Source organism: Euprymna scolopes, chromosome 15, assembly GCF_053919585.1.
Source record: "Euprymna scolopes isolate OS-2025 chromosome 15, ASM5391958v1, whole genome shotgun sequence".
NCBI classification, from domain to species: domain Eukaryota; kingdom Metazoa; phylum Mollusca; class Cephalopoda; order Sepiida; family Sepiolidae; genus Euprymna; species Euprymna scolopes.
Genome location: NC_136496.1, coordinates 108,985,325 through 109,003,186, shown reverse-complemented (window position 1 = coordinate 109,003,186; position 17,862 = coordinate 108,985,325). Strand labels below are relative to the sequence as shown.

At 32.8% G+C, this 17,862-nt stretch overlaps 1 protein-coding gene and 1 long non-coding RNA gene across 3 annotated transcripts in view; both read right to left on the bottom strand.

The window, feature by feature from the left end:
• LOC145294062 (uncharacterized) overlaps window positions 1-17,862 on the bottom strand; it is a 321,134-nt gene that overhangs the window by 148,026 nt on the left and 155,246 nt on the right. The window lies entirely within an intron of this gene.
• LOC145294061 (uncharacterized) lies at window positions 1,286-4,338 on the bottom strand. Its single transcript, XR_013869816.1, has 2 exons — window positions 3,117-4,338; window positions 1,286-3,049 (listed from the first exon to the last, which is right to left on the bottom strand). It is a non-coding gene; the product is annotated as an uncharacterized LOC145294061 (long non-coding RNA).

Genomic DNA, 17,862 nt, shown 5'->3' with positions numbered 1-17,862 from the left:
TTGCGTTAACATAGCTTAAACGTATAACGGAAATGAACGATGTAAAAAAAGCAGAAAGTATTAACAATTCTTTATTTGGATAATTTAAAAGTGAAAAAAAAATGGGGCACTGAAACCATGCAGAGTAGAATAACACGTTTTATTGTCGCGGTGGTTATTTAGTATAATATATATCGAATATATGAAACGGTTCAATGCTTTTCATATCTTGAAGATTTTATTTAATAAATTTAAGATATTCGCTTTTCTAAGGTCGTCCGTTTGTTCGAACAAAACCGGTCCAGCGATTTGTGTTTATTTTTTACGCTGTTATGGGTTTATGCTTATGTACGCAGACGCAATCGGAAGTCGTAAACCGGATGTTGGGCTTCAACACCCGTACAAGCTTATTTGAGTTTAATAATATATAGATTTGTTGTTTCTTTATTCATACATTAATTAGATATCAATGTGAACCGTTGTACATACACACACACACACACACACACACACATATATATATGCGTGTGTGTGTGTGTGTGTGACAAAATTAATACAATAGTGTTCAATAGCGAAGTAGATCAGGTATATTATTTTTTATTGTTTTTGTTCTTACATACGCAGTAATATTTTGCATTTGCCACATATTATGTTTATGCAAAAACATATAAGGAATATACATGTATATACGTATATATAAAATATATTTTAGTCATCGACATACAGACCTGTTTCGTTGTTTCACAACTCATCAGTGCCGCTAGACTAACACCTCTCCCAAGCCGAGGATCGAACCTAGAACCGTCGTGATGACAGTCGGCAGTCCTACCCCCTGACTACGGAATCGGTGGCCGAAATTAAACTGTCCGAATGTCTATTTAAATACACGCACACACACACACACACACACACATATATACATATATATATACATATATACATATATATATATATATATATATATATATATATATGGAGAGAGAGAGAGAGAGAGAGAGAGAGAGAGAGAGAGAGAGAGATAATAGCAATGTCTCTGGCCATGAAATGCACTTTTTCAATTTCTGGTCTGTTTTCTTTTTCACACTTGTGTGTATGAGAGGAAGGATGATATCTTCAATTAGCCAAAAGTTAATTAAACTATTTCCTCTGTCTTTATTTTCGGAATGTCACCCTAAACGAGGTATTTCATTTAAACATGGAGAATCGAATTGCTCAAAAACAAGTCCACTTTCTTTCTTTACGTTTCTTTTTCATATTTTTATTCGTGTTCTTTTTAAATATTTTTTGTGTTTTCAATTTTTCGGTGTTTTTGTTTTTATTCGAACGAAAATAGAATTTTCTTTTGTTTTACACTTTCCTGTTTTCCTGTTTTTTTTAATAACACCAACTGATGCGTCACATGTTTGTTTTTACAATGTTTACTAAGTAAAGCATTACATTTTAGGTATCTTTATGAGCTCGCTATTTTGCAAGCAAGCCCTAAGTCTGTACGATTATATAATTGTGCTTATTGGATTCAAACAACATGTTGGTTGTTGATTTTAAAACATTAGTGACGTACATTATATACCCTATGATTCTAAGTTTTATTTCTGATTAAAATTTTTTTTACTAATCGCTAGAGTATACTTTCTGCTAAGAGATTATCTTGTTGATTAAGCTTGTTTGTGGAAAAGCTACTGCCTACAATGCTTGTCCAATCGTTATGAAACTTAATAATATATCGATTAATGTTTTTCTTAGAACAGATGTAATTTCAGTATGTAAATGTTACGGTCATAAAACGATTAAAAGCACTACTTTTGGCGATAGCTTCTTTTTAGTTTATCAAAGAGGCTCACTTCTAAGCCACATTGTATTGTATGCGAGTCCAATCCCGCATACAATTTTGATATTAAACATAAACAATTTGTGCAAGGTTGAAATGTTAACATTAGTTTAACTTTCGATTTTCTGCCAAAATTTAATGCAGTGGCCTAAATAAATATGACGACATATGACATTTTTAAGCCTAATCATAAAATAGTTTTTTTTTTAAGTTATCAACGTTCCCGTAGAATAATATTGAGAATATCAATAAAAAAACTAAAGCCGATCCTTATTTTGTACTGTGTTTATGTCTATGCAGCAAAATTGATTAGATATTGAACATTTGTCCGGTTGGAACTATTACGGCTGGAATCATTTAATAGAAATAAGAGAATGAAGTCTCCTGTGCGTCATGAGTAAGTTGCTGGAATCTGTGTTAAATAGAGAAGTAATCAACCATCTTAGCAAATATAACCTTCTTAGTGACACACAATATGGTTTCCGTTCTGCTAGATCTACAGCAGATGTGTTTACAGTTATATCTCATAGGATTAGCGAATCTCTCGACGGAGGCTTCCTTTCTAGGGCAATTGCTCTTGACATATCAAAGGCATCTGATAGAGTATGCCATAAAGGTTTACTTCACAAAATCCCCAGCTACGGTATAGCTGGAAATGTCTTTTCAATTATTAAATCCTTTCTCTCTGATAGATTCATAAGAGTAGTAGCTAATGGGCAGAAATCAGAAGCTCACAGTATTAATGCTGAAGTCCCTCAGAGTCCATCTTGGGCCCAACTCTCTTCCTGATCTATATTAATGATTTTCCAAATCACATCCTTACATCATTCGTAGACATTTACGCTGATGAAACTATCTATGGTAGCACATCTAAGACCGTAAACGACCAAGTTCTCTCCTATTCACTCTCCTCTGATCTTGAGCAAGTTGTACAATGGGAGAAGAGGTGACTGATTACTTCTAATGCATCTAAAACCAAGCTTTTATCTTTACATCATCAACGCTCTGATCTCCATCTGGCATCAATTGAAATGAATGGCTCTCGTCTTAGGGACGCCTCATGAAAGGGAATACATACATTAAATTCGTTGCCAGGACCACTGGAAAAATGGTCGGTTCCTTCTATCGATCCAGTATATATTCCATGGCTGATGCAATTCTCTATTTATATAAGAATCAGATACGTCCAAGGATTGGGTATTGTTGCCACATCTGAGCAGGAGCTTCTAGAAAGGACTTACCCTGCCTTGATAGAGTTCAAACTAGATTTCTTAGCCTCGTAGGAGATTCCTTTTCTCTTTCCTGCAACCTACTTCTCACAGAAGAGATTTTGCGAGTTTGTCTCTGATGTATCGTTATTTTCATGGAAGATGTTCGACTGAGCTTCAATCTATGGTCCCCCCTCGCCAAACTTCTACAAGAAACACTCGTCTAGCTGTAAACACTATCAATAATTCCCCCCCACTCTTTATCTGTGCCTAAACCTAAACGTAGATTCCATGAACAAAGCTTCTTTCTTAGAACTGCGCGCCTGTAGAATTGTCTTCCGTTTTCCTGCTTTCCGGCTGACTACAATATGGTTGCGTTCAAGTCTAACGTAAATAAGTTCTTGATGAGTCGTTCCATATAAGTTATCAAATTTACCAAATTTTCATTACTAATGATTACTATATTGTCCAATTTCTACTGTCTCTGCGTTATCATTATTTTCATACCAAGTGATCGATTGAGCTTCAATCTATGGTCCAACTTCGTCAAACTTTCACAATAAACACCCGTCTCGTAGAAAACACTATCAATAATTTCCCCCACTCTTTATCTGTGCCTAAACCTTAACGTAGATTCCAAGAACAAATCCTCTTTCTTTGAACTGCACGCCTGTGGAATTGTCTTCCATTTTCGTGCTTTCCAGCTGACTACAATATGGTTGTCTTCAAGTCTAACGTAAACAACTTTTTGTTGAGCCGTTTCATAAAGTAAACAAACATACCGAATTTTCATTACTAACGATTATTTTGTTGTCCAATTGTAAACTGTACACTCTTTAACCCTTATCCTCGAGTGGCCTCTGGGCCTTGATAAGTGGCGATGCCTTAAAGATAATAATAATACAAAATGTCTAATTTTTTAAAAGATTTTTAGCGAAGAAATAATTGCATGTAGACATCATTTTCTCATCGAAATAAACTGAGGCGTACACTCCTATGCCGTACATTTAATGTAAATAATATCTGGATGCCAAGAAAGTTCTTGCGGTTTTTAACTTTTAAATTTAGATGAATATATCTCGGCTCAAACAAAATTAATTGATCAACATATGCACCATCAGAATCAACAAATTTTGCCAACGTAAAACAAGAGTATTTATGCTAATAACGTGACAATCTTGCTTTCTGGTGGCGATGAAGTCGCTGAAGGTGGTTTTGATATCGCTTAGGTTTTAGAAGTATTTCTCACGCAGAAAGTCGTCAAGATGCTTGTAACACGTGTAGTCGTTCCTGGACAAAACACTTCGTTTATATCGCGAGTTGGTTCGGCCTTGATTATACTTTAAACGATTAGATTAAGTGAAAGGGGCTCTTTAAAATGATATATAAAGTAAAAGTATTATAACGAAAACGAATTTGAAAATATATCATCATTTGACACAAAAAATAAAAATTCCCCAGGAAATTTCTTGTCTGCATAACAATATATATATATATTATACTATATATATATATATATATATACATATATATATATATATATATATATATATATATATATATATATATATATATAAAATGGGTTAATAAATTCCAACGAAAGAAAGATGTATATTTAAATAAGGGAGTAGTCACCAACAATGTGTATTTTTTAACATTATTTTATTATTCCGTGTCTTGGTTTTTCATTGAGAATTATGTTTGGATCATTGTAATAATATTTTTAAGTCATTGAAATGACTTAAAAACATTATTACAATGATCCAAATATAATTCTCAATGAAAAACCAAGACACGGAATAATAAAATAATGTTAAAAAATACACATTGTTGGTGACTACTCCCTTATTTAAATATATATATATATATATATATATATATATATTAACAATATTAAATATCGATTATTTTTATTTATTTCGTCATATGAAGTATTGTTTAGACATTATCATTCAATGTAGGTTAAAATGCGTACTTGTGTCAAGTATTTTTTGTCATTTAAATAAAACAATTAATTCTCATTTAACGTATAAAAAAATCTAAATTTTATAAACCCGTTGGAAACGGACACTTCCGCTATTACAAAGTATGCGCAAGCGGTCACCATCAATTCAGCTATCATCATGAACTTCGCAATGTTATTCTATTCATCAAACATCGATTGTTTATCATCATCATTATCATCATCATCGTCATCATAAATGCTGGCTCGGATTGAGCAACAGCTGCGATTGATTTTCGTTGTCGATCAATACGAATTAAATATGGCTGACAGCGGGAAAATGTTTACTGAAAAAAAGAAGACGTTCTTTAGAAACAGAATTGGGATTCTTGCAGGGCGAAAAGCGAACGGAAAAGAAGTAAATTAGGTGAGACAAAAGAAGAGGGGAGGGAGACAGAAATAAATACAGAACAAACTAAATAACGAAAGATGCGAAAGATTAGGGTTAGCTGTAAAGAACCACATGAAAGAAAATAAAAGAAGCAGGTTCGGATCAAATGTCCGCAACTTATCAAGACCAAAGTCTACTCGCGGATAAAGTTGAATAGAATTGAAAAAGAGTACGCGATCTAATATGCCTCGCACTAGCAACCGAACATAAACCTTTGGCCCATCGCCACAACGTTGTATCTCTGTGAATGTTTTACAACTAAAATGTGCTCTTATGAACTCCTACCACCTGTGCCCCCCATTCGACGTTGGTAATCCTGACTAACCCAAAAGCAATAAAATCCCCCCTCCTTTTACTATTGAGGTCCCTCAATACCAGAAAGCCTTCTACTCTTTCTTCCCTCTGACTGCTAGACTTTGGAAATACTTCCCTGTTTGCTGCATCGGCAACTGTCTTAATATGCAGTAATGTAAATTTAATATTTACAGACATATCTCTGCAAAACTTCCTACATATTCCTCTGCAGATATTCACCTAAATTGTAGCCCCATTAGTACAAGTTGCATATTCTTTGTTTGGAGTGTAAAATAGTAATACATGTTAGTTTTGTGATAAAAAAACAAAAACATTATGAAATGATTGGACATGATTGATGGGATGAGCCAACTTTGAATTACTACTGGAGACGATTTATAGCAAGAACCTGTTGACATTAAAATTAAGCCGACCATATTGCACTCCATGCAAAGTAGCTGTGTTTAGGGAAGTTTCGCCTGATAGTTAAATAGGTGTTTTTATACAGCGTGTTAATTGTAGTTATGTCCACCTGCATTAAGGATTGAACGTTTAAAGTCCAGAAGAATGTCACTAAGATGTAATTATTAAAATAACGCTATTACCTGTTAGACTATGTGTCTATCATATATAAATTATTAGAGCGTTAAGCCATAGTACTTTAAATGTATAATTTTTCTTACTTATTCCAATTAAGGCTTATTCCAACTGTATTTAGATTAGATTTTTCTGCCAGTCATATGTTATTATTAAGGCTATGAAAACAGAATATTCTTATTGTTTTGACTCTCAAGTATATATCCGACACAGTCAGATGCAGTTAATCAACCGAGAACCACATTATATAAAAACATATAAGATATTAACGGATACACACTCGAGAGTCAAAACAATGAAAAGAATATGTTGTTGCCCTAGCCCTTGTTATTATTTTGTAATAAATTTAAGGTTGAAAAAAAAGTTGATTCAGAAATGACTTCCGGTTTTAAAGTACGAAAATTGCTTTCCATTATATTACAAAACAACATATTAATTATTACAATATTATATTACAAAATTATTTAGGAAAGAAGGTTTTAAGAGAAGAGTTTGCAGACCATATTTGGATTTTGGAACTTATGCTGCCCATGCATCTCTCAAAGAAAAATATTTACAGGTAGTTTAGGAGATTTTTCCGATTAAAATGCACGCAAGTAAGAGAAAATAAACAGTTGAATAAGTTCATACCTGAATAAAAATATTGTCTATATTGGAGACACTATTGAACGATTATGTCCGAAATAAAACTTTTATAGTTTTTTGGTAGAAATAACTATTTTTCATGTTTTACTATCGTATTAGAATAAAAGATAGCTACACACAGTTTTGTGTAAACAAAATAATTTGTTTATTCGTTTAAATATAGTAACTTATAATTAAGTAAATAAAATCTAACTCAGTGTTGTGGTGAAAATGTTCGTGTTACCTAGGGCCGGAAGACAAGGCCGTCAGAGGGGGTCGACATCCGGTGGGCAAATCAAGGTTGTTCGTTAGCTAGACGAACAACCCTCATTTATGTATGGTCTTGTCGGTATATTTTACTACTCTATTCCTCTGTTCTGTTTTCCTTGTAAGCATTTAAACAAGATTATAACAGTAAGTGAACGTCGATAAAAAAAGATGAGATCTGCTTAGACACTCTGGGTATATTAGTAAAAGCAAGGTTGAATGAGAGGACAGGCAGGTTGGAAAACAAAGCAAAGAAACAATAGAATTCCATGTCGGCAGATGCAAGCCTCGAAGACAGATGATTCTTTTGGCTCTCATTGAACCAATGTCTTCATTTTGCCGACCGAAGTACTTAATGTCTGATTGCCTAATTGGTAAGCAGGCGGAGGCTTTATCGAAAGTCACCTACTTCGATCTGAAGACAGCGCTTAAGCTCCGCTAGCACCATTCACATCAGAAATAAAGAAAAAAATGGATGTATAGGAAGAGACGGAGATGCAAAAGTACAGTATGATGGAAAGTAGTTAGACGGACACAAAAAAATTAAAAACCAATAAAAGCTATGCATATATATTTATCTCTCTCTCTCTTTCTCTCTCTCTCTCTCTCTCTCTATATATATATATATATATATATATTATATATATATATATATATTGTAAGTTATAAAAAATATATATTGCAATTAAGCTACACATAATATCCCGCGTTTCATTCTCGTGAGAAATCATTGATATTAATATCAAAAGCCTTCTTTTTCTATTTGAAAATTGTTAAAATGCACTTCATAATACACTCAATCATGGAGTGACTACATGAAGGTTTACTAATTTGCATATTCCTTTAAAAAGGGGCGTTAATTAATTACTAAACTATTTTTATGGTTTCTTATTAGATCCTTGCTTTCAGTTAACTATTACGCTGAATTCTATTCATGCAAGGTTTCTATATTCTACATAAATGCATATAGATCGCAATCATGAAAGAAAGATTAAATTAATAATTAAAAGGTTTACAATAAAGTCAACGGGTTGCAGAGAAAAGAAGGGAAGAAAAAAATGGGGGTTTCAGCTGACCGGTTTCGCCCTCATTTTCTCAAATTGTATCGAGGGATTTGTTTTGAAAAATTGAGCGAAACTGAAAAGTTGACTTCCCCATTTTTTCTTCTCTTCTTTTCGCCCCGTTGACTTGATTTTAAACGTCTTTAATCATGAATTTTAGTCTTTTCTTTATGATTGATATATATAAATTTTATACCCGTCAAAGATTCATGACATATATATATATATAATTGACTTTGTCAGTGTGTGTGTGTGAAAAGTCTTTATCAAGCTCTTCTGAATATTTGGTCTACAGAGTTGAAATTTGTAATATACTGCATTTAGACATTTAACAAACTTTTGCGATTTTGAACAAAGTAAACACCTTATACAGCCTAACATCGCAAATGCATGAGAGAAGTTTTATTACCAGGTAAGCCGAAAGGCTCAACATATAAAACCAATAGTAGTTTCTTTTATATAACAGGGTTGCGTTCGAAATTGATGTTTCTGTTTTGAGCTGAACGTATGTTTGCATTTTAAACTTTAATTCCAAGAGTTATAGATAAAGATCATTTATAAAATAAACAGTAGGTTCTCTACAGTGCAATGTAGACTACGATGTATTCTTGACTAAGTCATTATTAACTGATGAAAAGTTTGACGTCACAGTTTTTCCTTCACATTCTCATGGTGGTGAAAGAGGAGATAAGTGAGTTACAGAGGCTTTTCGGTTGGTGTATAGCTTGGAAGCCAAGCGCTTGCACATACTAGCACAAGTTTTGTGTCAGCAATTCATACATAAATTTTTATCCAAAAATTCGTATATGGAATAACTTCACTCCATATATTAAACACTATTAAAAATTGTTTTATATTCAGTAATTGTTTACTGTAATATTTTTATTCATAACAAGATGAGTATCCACAATCGATAATCGAAGAAATCTGATTAAAGAAGAAATAGTCCAATTTCGATCACAGTTAACAGCTTTATGCAGCCTACCTACATAACTGCATTCAAATAGTTTTATCATCACACAAGCAGAATGGATCGGCCTATAAAATCAACAGTAGCTTCTTTGATAAGACAAAATAAACGCCTCTGTTTAGAGTGTAATTGGACTATTGTACTTGACTTTTTCATTTTAAACTTAATTCAAATCATATAAAATTAAAAATAACTTCATAAAATCAACAGTAGCAAGGTAGACGACAATGAATTGTGGATTAAATCACGACGGGGAGGCATGTGAAGCTTCCTCCCAGCGGTGGGTTTCCAACTGGACCAGGCAATCAATTGGTTTGATTAACGAATGAGCGATTTCACTGATTTTAATGACAATAAAAGTATTAGAAGTGTGAAACATGTGTTAATGCTCTTTAAATCCCGAGCAACATCGGGTCGCCCTGCTAGTTTTATTATAAGTTTAACATTGGACTAAATAAAAATGTCGATGTCTAACATAATATTCATTAGTTATGTAATTTTTTAGATAAGCGCCAAACATGTGAAAAATGTCTTCCTTCTTTCCAAATGTCATTTAATTAAATTTGGTATTCTTGCAAAATGTTTTTGAAGACACGATTTATCAGTGGCTGAAATTATTCGAAAGAATATTCACGTTTTTATTTACTTCATTTATGTAAAATTTCAATTTATTCATCATTTTAGAATGAAAATAAAGTCTAGATAATTTTGTATATTTCAAAAGGTTTGTGCCGCATAATTTTATCGATAACGAAATTGATTAAAGAGTGTATATATTTGGATTTATTTATTTATTTATTCGTTATTCTAATTTATTTAACATAAAAAAACATTTATATGTAAACATTATATAAAGTGGAGAAAATTGAATTTTAGATTTTAACTTTCTTTTTGTTATGAAAGAAAAATGTCGCTTCGTTTAGCAATGGGGAAAATTGCAGGATTTTTATTAAATCAATTTAATAAAATAATAAATAAAAATAGACAAGTTATTGAAAGAGGCTGAATCGAATAACTTCGATTATTACTTTATGAACAACACTAACATATAAGCTTTGCACAAGTTAGAAATAACACGAGTGTGAGACGATTAGGAAAAGACCTTGTGTGTGTGTGAGAGAGAGAGAAAGAGAGAGGGGAGAAGGAGAAGGAGATGGGGAGAAACGTCTAAGTCAATGACTGAAACCTCAGAGAAAGACCAACAGCCTATACTTGGTTGGGGACTCAAATGAATGGAAACATTCAATGCTGATAAGAGTAAGATTCTTCCCTCTAACAATTACAAAAAAAAAACTTTCGCAACCACTGATTGTCACTACTAATAATACACATCTTGAAGAGCTATTCATTTAAATACCTCATCTAAATATTCACAGGCAACATGAACTGGGACAAATATATTGAGGACATTGCAAAGGCTGCTACGAAAAAGATGGGCTCGCTCTACCGTGCTAGAAGAATACCCACACATAAAAGTATCGTTTATCAATATATCGCGATCACTCACCAATGCATGATGTAATGTTGCCACGTATGGGCTGGTTCACCTGCCTCTAGTCTTCCACTCTTAGATATGGCCAAAAACGAGCCTCTAAGCTAATATATCCTGCACTATTAACCAACTGCAACCCTTTGTCCCATAGCTAAAATGCTGCACCCTGTGCCTACTTCAAGTGTATTTTAATAGAATATTCTCCGATGAACTCGAATGACTTGTATCCCCTCGACGTAAATACCTACGATCAACCCGACAAAATCCCACCCTTATACTGCAGAGACTCCAAGCTTCTTGCCTCTAACTACTAGACTTTAGAATTTATTCCTGGAGCTCTGTTTCCCTGGTTGTAATGACATGCAAATGTTCACTTGTAATATGAACAGACATCTGGCGGCTCAACTCCCTACATAGTATTCCTGTAGATTTGATCCCAAACAAGTACCCCCTTACATGCAAGTTGTGTTGCGCCTCGATTGGGGTAAGACAGTAAGAAAAGAATAAATAAAACAAAAAAATAGTGTTATGAAATATATGCTGAGACAACGCCCACAACCTTATCGTATAGCAGATTATAAGAATAATGTAAAATACAGTTTATTGTCATTCCTTGAGCGATGCTGATACAATATCTTGATATGCGAATAGACACATTTACGTAGCTTCTACCATTTTATAGTTAATACGAACAAAAATATGATATTCTGTAAAAACTATACATTACTTGGTATTTCCATGATCATAAAAATATGATATTCTGTAAAAACTATACGTTACTCGGTATTTCCATGACCATAAAAAATATGAGATTCTGTAAAAACTATACGTCACTTGGTATTTACATGACCATAAAAAATATGAGATTCTGTAAAACCTATACGTTACTTGGTATTTACATGACCATAAAAAATATGAGATTCTGTAAAAACTATACGCTACTTGGTATTTCAATGACCATAAAAAATATGAGATTCTGTAAAAACTATACGTTACTTGGTATTTACATGACCATAAAAAATATGATATTCTGTAAAAACTATACGTCACTTGGTATTTACATGACCATAAAAAATATGAGATTCTGTAAAAACTATACGTCACTTGGTATTTACATGACCATAAAAAATATGAGATTCTGTAAAAACTATACGTTACTTGGTATTTACATGACCATAAAAAATATGATATTCTGTAAAAACTATACGCTACTTGGTATTTCAATGACCATAAAAAATATGAGATTCTGTAAAAACTATACGTTACTTGGTATTTCCATGACCATAAAAAATATGAGATTCTGTAAAAACTATACGTCACTTGGTATTTACATGACCATAAAAAATATGAGATTCTGTAAAAACTATACGTTACTTGGTATTTCCATGACCATAAAAAATATGAGATTCTGTAAAAACTATACGTTACTTGGTATTTCAATGACCATAAAAAATATGAGATTCTGTAAAAACTATACGTTACTCGGTATTTCAATGACCATAAAAAATATGAGATTCTGTAAAAACTATACGTTACTCGGTATTTCCATGACCATAAAAAATATGAGATTCTGTAAAAACTATACGTTACTCGGTATTTCCATTACCATAAAAAATATGAGATTCTGTAAAAACTATACGCTACTTGGTATTTCCATGACCATAAAAAATATGAGATTCTGTAAAAACTATACGTTACTTGGTATTTCCATGATCATAAAAATATGAGATTCTGTAAAAGCTATACGTTACTTGGTATTTCCATGACCATAAAAAATATGAGATTCTGTAAAAACTATACGTCACTTGGTATTTCCATGACCATAAAAAATATGAGATTCTGTAAAAACTATACGTTACTCGGTATTTCCATGACCATAAAAAATATGAGATTCTGTAAAAACTATACGTTACTCGGTATTTCCATTACCATAAAAAATATGAGATTCTGTAAAGACTATACGCTACTTGGTATTTCCATGATCATAAAAACATGAGATTCTGTAAAAACTATACGTTACTTGGTATTTCCATGAACGAGTAAGCAATTGCGATAAATGTATTTACTATTGCTTTTGTTTGCAAAAAGGATAAACGTGGTGCCTTGAATAAGTTTCTTTCTTTTTTCCTCTCAGCACCTTTATCATAATACATACAGGAAACTAGTTTTCTTTGAAGTAATCTCATCCACTTGTTGTACCGTTCCAACAACTTCTGGAAGGCCCCTCACCGAAGTCCTTAAATGTGAGTGTATCAATGACCCTCAATTCAGCCCACTTCTTATCTTCAACTTTCTCATAATGGCAGGCTCTAAGGTTTCCTTGACCACAGGGAATAACCAAAAGTCACAGGTAACAAGGTTTTGATTTAAAGAAGGGTAAGTAACTGTTTTAATGACTATCTTGGTCAAGGATGGAATTGTGGACTGGTGAATTGTCCTGGTGGAAATGCCACCCAGCCGATTTGAAGAATGATCGCCTCTTCTGACGGTATGTCTTCATAAACTTCATAAAAACCTAATCTGTGCCAAGGATTGAGCACCCTTTGGACAAACTTCTCGCAAAGTTTAAAAACTTATCGAATACACCTCGTAAGTGAATAGAAAAGTGAAAGTCGCCCTATTTTTTGAATGCTCACAGCAAATTTAAAAATTATGAGAAAATAGTTGATCAAATAGAGTCAGAGATAGATGGAACGGAACTAATGCATACATATCTAAACAAAAGAAGCGCAACTTGTTAATTTAATTATAAATAATGGTTTATATTCGCAGTAATAAAGCGTGAATAAATATATATAATATAAATCTATACAAAAAACAGGAATAAATATATGCAGGAGTAAACTATTTAGGAAACAATGTTGATGATCTCAGCTTCCGCCTTATAATAATTTCAAACGCTTGTTTAGAAATTAAAAATAATGATATTTTGAAACTGCAAATGTACATTCTAAATTTCTTTTTTTTGTGTGTAGCAATTCGGTATCCATGCGCATGGTGTGATATGCGCAGGAAGATATGAATTATTTTTAGGAGACTGATGTCGAGTAATAAGTATTTTGTCTTCGAAATATGACAAGTTATCTATCGGTAATTATATGTTATGGCTTTTATATGCTACAACCAATGGACGCATTAAAGTAATTTGCGCACTTAACGTGCTGTTTCTTAAAAAATGTTATTATATGTGAGAATTAATTCGATCGTTCTTTACCAAAAAGCTGTTTATATTTATGGAAGAAACTAGCATATATTCATACATAGAAAGAAAGAAATAAGAAAAAAGGGGAGAAAAATGGAAAAAGGAAAGGAGAGAAGGAAGAAAGGAAGGAAACAAGAAATCTAGAAACGTGGAATGAGGAAGGGATATTAAACAAACAAGTATAAGAAACATTAAGGAAATTTACGAAAGATCTGTTAAAGAATGTAAGAAAATAAGAAAGAATCGAAAAAAAAGAAATAGAGAAAAATATATAAAGAACATTCCAAAAGTAATGCGTCCTATTTTTTTTTTATTTTGAAACTGAAAGGATTGCAAATTGCATTGATATGACTGAAATTATGCATTGATCAACTGAAGTTTCCTCTCGACTTTGCAGATATTGACAGTGTAAGATTCTAAGAAAGCAACCCATAGACGAGCGTCAGAAGCAGAATTGTGCCATTAAATTCCTCTCTGTAGGAAAAAAAACATTTAACCCATCAGCATTCACCGGGTTAGGTTGAATGTTTATGAAGAGAATGCATTTGATGCCAGTAGAGGTAAGAAATGGTTTCGTCGATATTTTAGAACCGGGTAATGCCGGGCGGTCTACTTTTATTTAAAAATAAAAATAAATAAGTAAATTGAAGCGAGTGACATTGAAAAGGAATAAGGCAATAAAAGAAAAGAGAAGACAAGAATTAAAAAGTTGAAAAAAGTAAGTAAAGAAAGAACTTTAAAATTTCAGAAGATAAGCTCAGCCGTTTCGGAACATATACGGAAGGAACTCAGACACAGAAAGTCACTTTATATATATAGATATATATATATATATGTGTGTGTGTATGTGTTGTTGTTGTTGTTGTTTTTGTTGTTGTTGTTGTTGTTGTTGTTGTTGTTGTTGCTCTCATAAAGTGTTTATATCGAGATCTGTTTGTAAAGGAAAGCCACCGTGTCAATACGAGCAAAACTTATAATTTTTCGTATAAAACAAAATCAAACTGATCACATTAGAAGCAGCAATAGAAGCAATAGCTGTAGTAGTTGTCATGAACGACAAACCAGCGCGAAAAGATTAAAAAAAATGGTTGCATTTAGAAAAACAGACTCGAACGAACAATCACGAAATAAGATTCCATAAAATTAACACATGGAAATCCAAGATTCTCGAAATTAAATTTACTGAAGATTCTTTTTCGAATATTTTTTTTTTTTAAGGAAAATGAATATGATTGTTGGTTTTAATCTGGCAGTTTACGAAGCTACGCGATAAAAATAACGATGGAGCTTGGAGCAGATAATATGAAAAATAGAAGCAAACTTATTTTACGAAGCGCAAACGTGTGCATTTTCTAATAAACGAATCGTTTGAAACACAAGTCAAAACGAAGACAAATACTATAAAAGGTGAATTGTAATATGCATTTGAAAAGATAAACATTAAGCATGATAGACAAGAATGGTAAGATTTTAATGAAAAAAGTACGGAAGTATAATAGAAAATAAAGAAACAATAAGAACTGACAACTGGTGATATATCAGGTTTACAAGAAAGTCCTTGGTGGTTTTAACTTTAAATGCATATTTTGAAACTGCAAATGTACATTCTAAATTTCTTTTTTTTTTGTGTAGCAATTCGGTATCCATGCGCATGGTGTGATATGCGCAGGAAGATATGAATTATTTTTAGGAGACTGATGTCGAGTAATAAGTATTTTGTCTTCGAAATATGACAAGTTATCTATCGGTAATTATATGTTATGGCTTTTATATGCTACAACCAATGGACGCATTAAAGTAATTTGCGCACTTAACGTGCTGTTTCTTAAAAAATGTACTTTTTATTAAAAATGCGAACCTCAGAATCAACACTCAACGCAAAACAAGTGTATTTATGGCAGTAATGTCAAAATCTTGTGTTCTGGTGGCGATGAAGTCGCTGAAGGCGTTTTTGATGTCACTTAAGTTTTTGAAGTACTTCTCATGCAGAACGTTGTCAGGATGCTTGAAAAAGTGGTAATCGTTAGTTGAGAGGTCTGAAGAGTCTGGCGGATAAGGCAGGGTTTCGTAGCTCAATTAGTTCGTCTTCGTCGGGGTTTGTTTAGCAACATTCGGTCGGGCATTGTCGTGGTGACTAATGCTGACTGTTGTCACAGATTCTAATGCGTTTCATCCATTTGTTGACAGTATTTCTTCGCCGTAATTATTTCGCCTGTATTAAAAAAAACCCTGTAATTTATGATGCTGGACGCAGACCACCAAACAGTCAGCAAGAACATTTTAGAGCACTTCGGGCTTCAGGAAGTACCTGAAGCTTCGTTCGTGTCCAACTACTGAGCTAGGCGTCGCAAGTTGTCGTAAAGAACCGTCATTTTATCGCAAGTCACAGCCTGGTTGAGAAACAGGTCGTTCTTATTACGTAAAAAAGGGAAGATGACACTTCAAAACGACGTTTTCTTTTTCTATTTTTTTGTCGCTCAATTCGTGAGGTCCAAATTTATTATATTTATTTTTCTTTCGAATCTCTCTTAAGTGGTTGGAAACCATTGTATACGTTATGTCTAATTCAGTTGTAAGTTCTCGAACAATTCTGCTTGGATTGGCTTCAACTACGGTTTTTAATTAATCGTTGAAAACATTCGATGGTCGACCACTACGTTCATCAACTTCAAAACTCTCGTGGTCGCCACGAAATTTCTTAAGCCACCATTGTGCTGCGTGTTCAGTAATGATTTCTAGGTCAAACGTTTCGTTTATATCGCGAGATGTTTCAGCAGCTTCCCGGCTTACTTTTAATTGAAATAAGAATATAGTGCGAATTTTCTTTTTCCCAATTTTATATTAAACGTTCTTAAAAAAGGACATAATTGCTTTAAAACGATGGTAATTAAAACGATTAGACAGAGCTAAAAATTCTCTTTAAAAGGATATATAAAGTACCCTTATTATAACAAAACGTATTTGAAAATACATTATTTGAAATCCAAATTTAAAATTCCGCAAGAACTTTCTAATCAATTCAATACAACTTTCCATTTTATAAAGTTAAGTGTGCATATATGTTTATAGATTTGCATGTTTATTAACAAACCTTACCTAAATAACCGGTCATAATTTTGCAGTTCAGCTGCTATGCGTAAGGTACTCTGCTACGGCTTAACTTGTGTTTAATTTAGTCTCATAAAGAAGGGAATAAAAAATGGTAGGATCTTTTCATAAGAATTTAGATACCTCGCATTTTGTAGAAAGCTTAACAATATTTATAGAAAGGAAAATGTATAAATATTCAACAAATTTCATTTCTTTGATATATCTTAAAAGTATTTTAGCATTCATTATTTAAACACAACGTCTCATTTGAAATGTCACTTCATTATTAAATATATATATATATATATATATATATATATATATATATCAGATTTGCATCGATTTTGAACAATAGTCATTAGAATAGAAACCAGTTAAGCAAGTTTCGTTGAATTTTAATTCACTGTTCATAACTTTTTGAAGCCTAACATCTTGGACATTTAAATGTAATATACATTGATCAAAATTGGAATAAGGACTGTATGTTGAAGTGTAAGGTAACTTCCTGGTAGTGAAGCATGCGATGGGTTGCACACACGTAGATTGACTCCAGGTGAGAAATGCGAGACTTTAAACCATTGTCTATTGGAATGCTTAATTTGGCCAGAAATATGTAAGAGGATACCAGTCACAAGACGTGAGACAATAGACTGTTTAAAATATTTAACATTTCAGGGAAAAAGAAAGATGATATAAATCGTCACAAACTGAAAGCGTGGCAGTCGGTCAAAGAGAGAATACAAGCTGACACTTCCTCACTGCCAACATCCGCATCAACTCTAGGCGTGTTCGCTGATATCAAACACCCGTTATAACTTGAAATTCAAACTGTTTGTCAGTGTGCAATAAAAACAGTA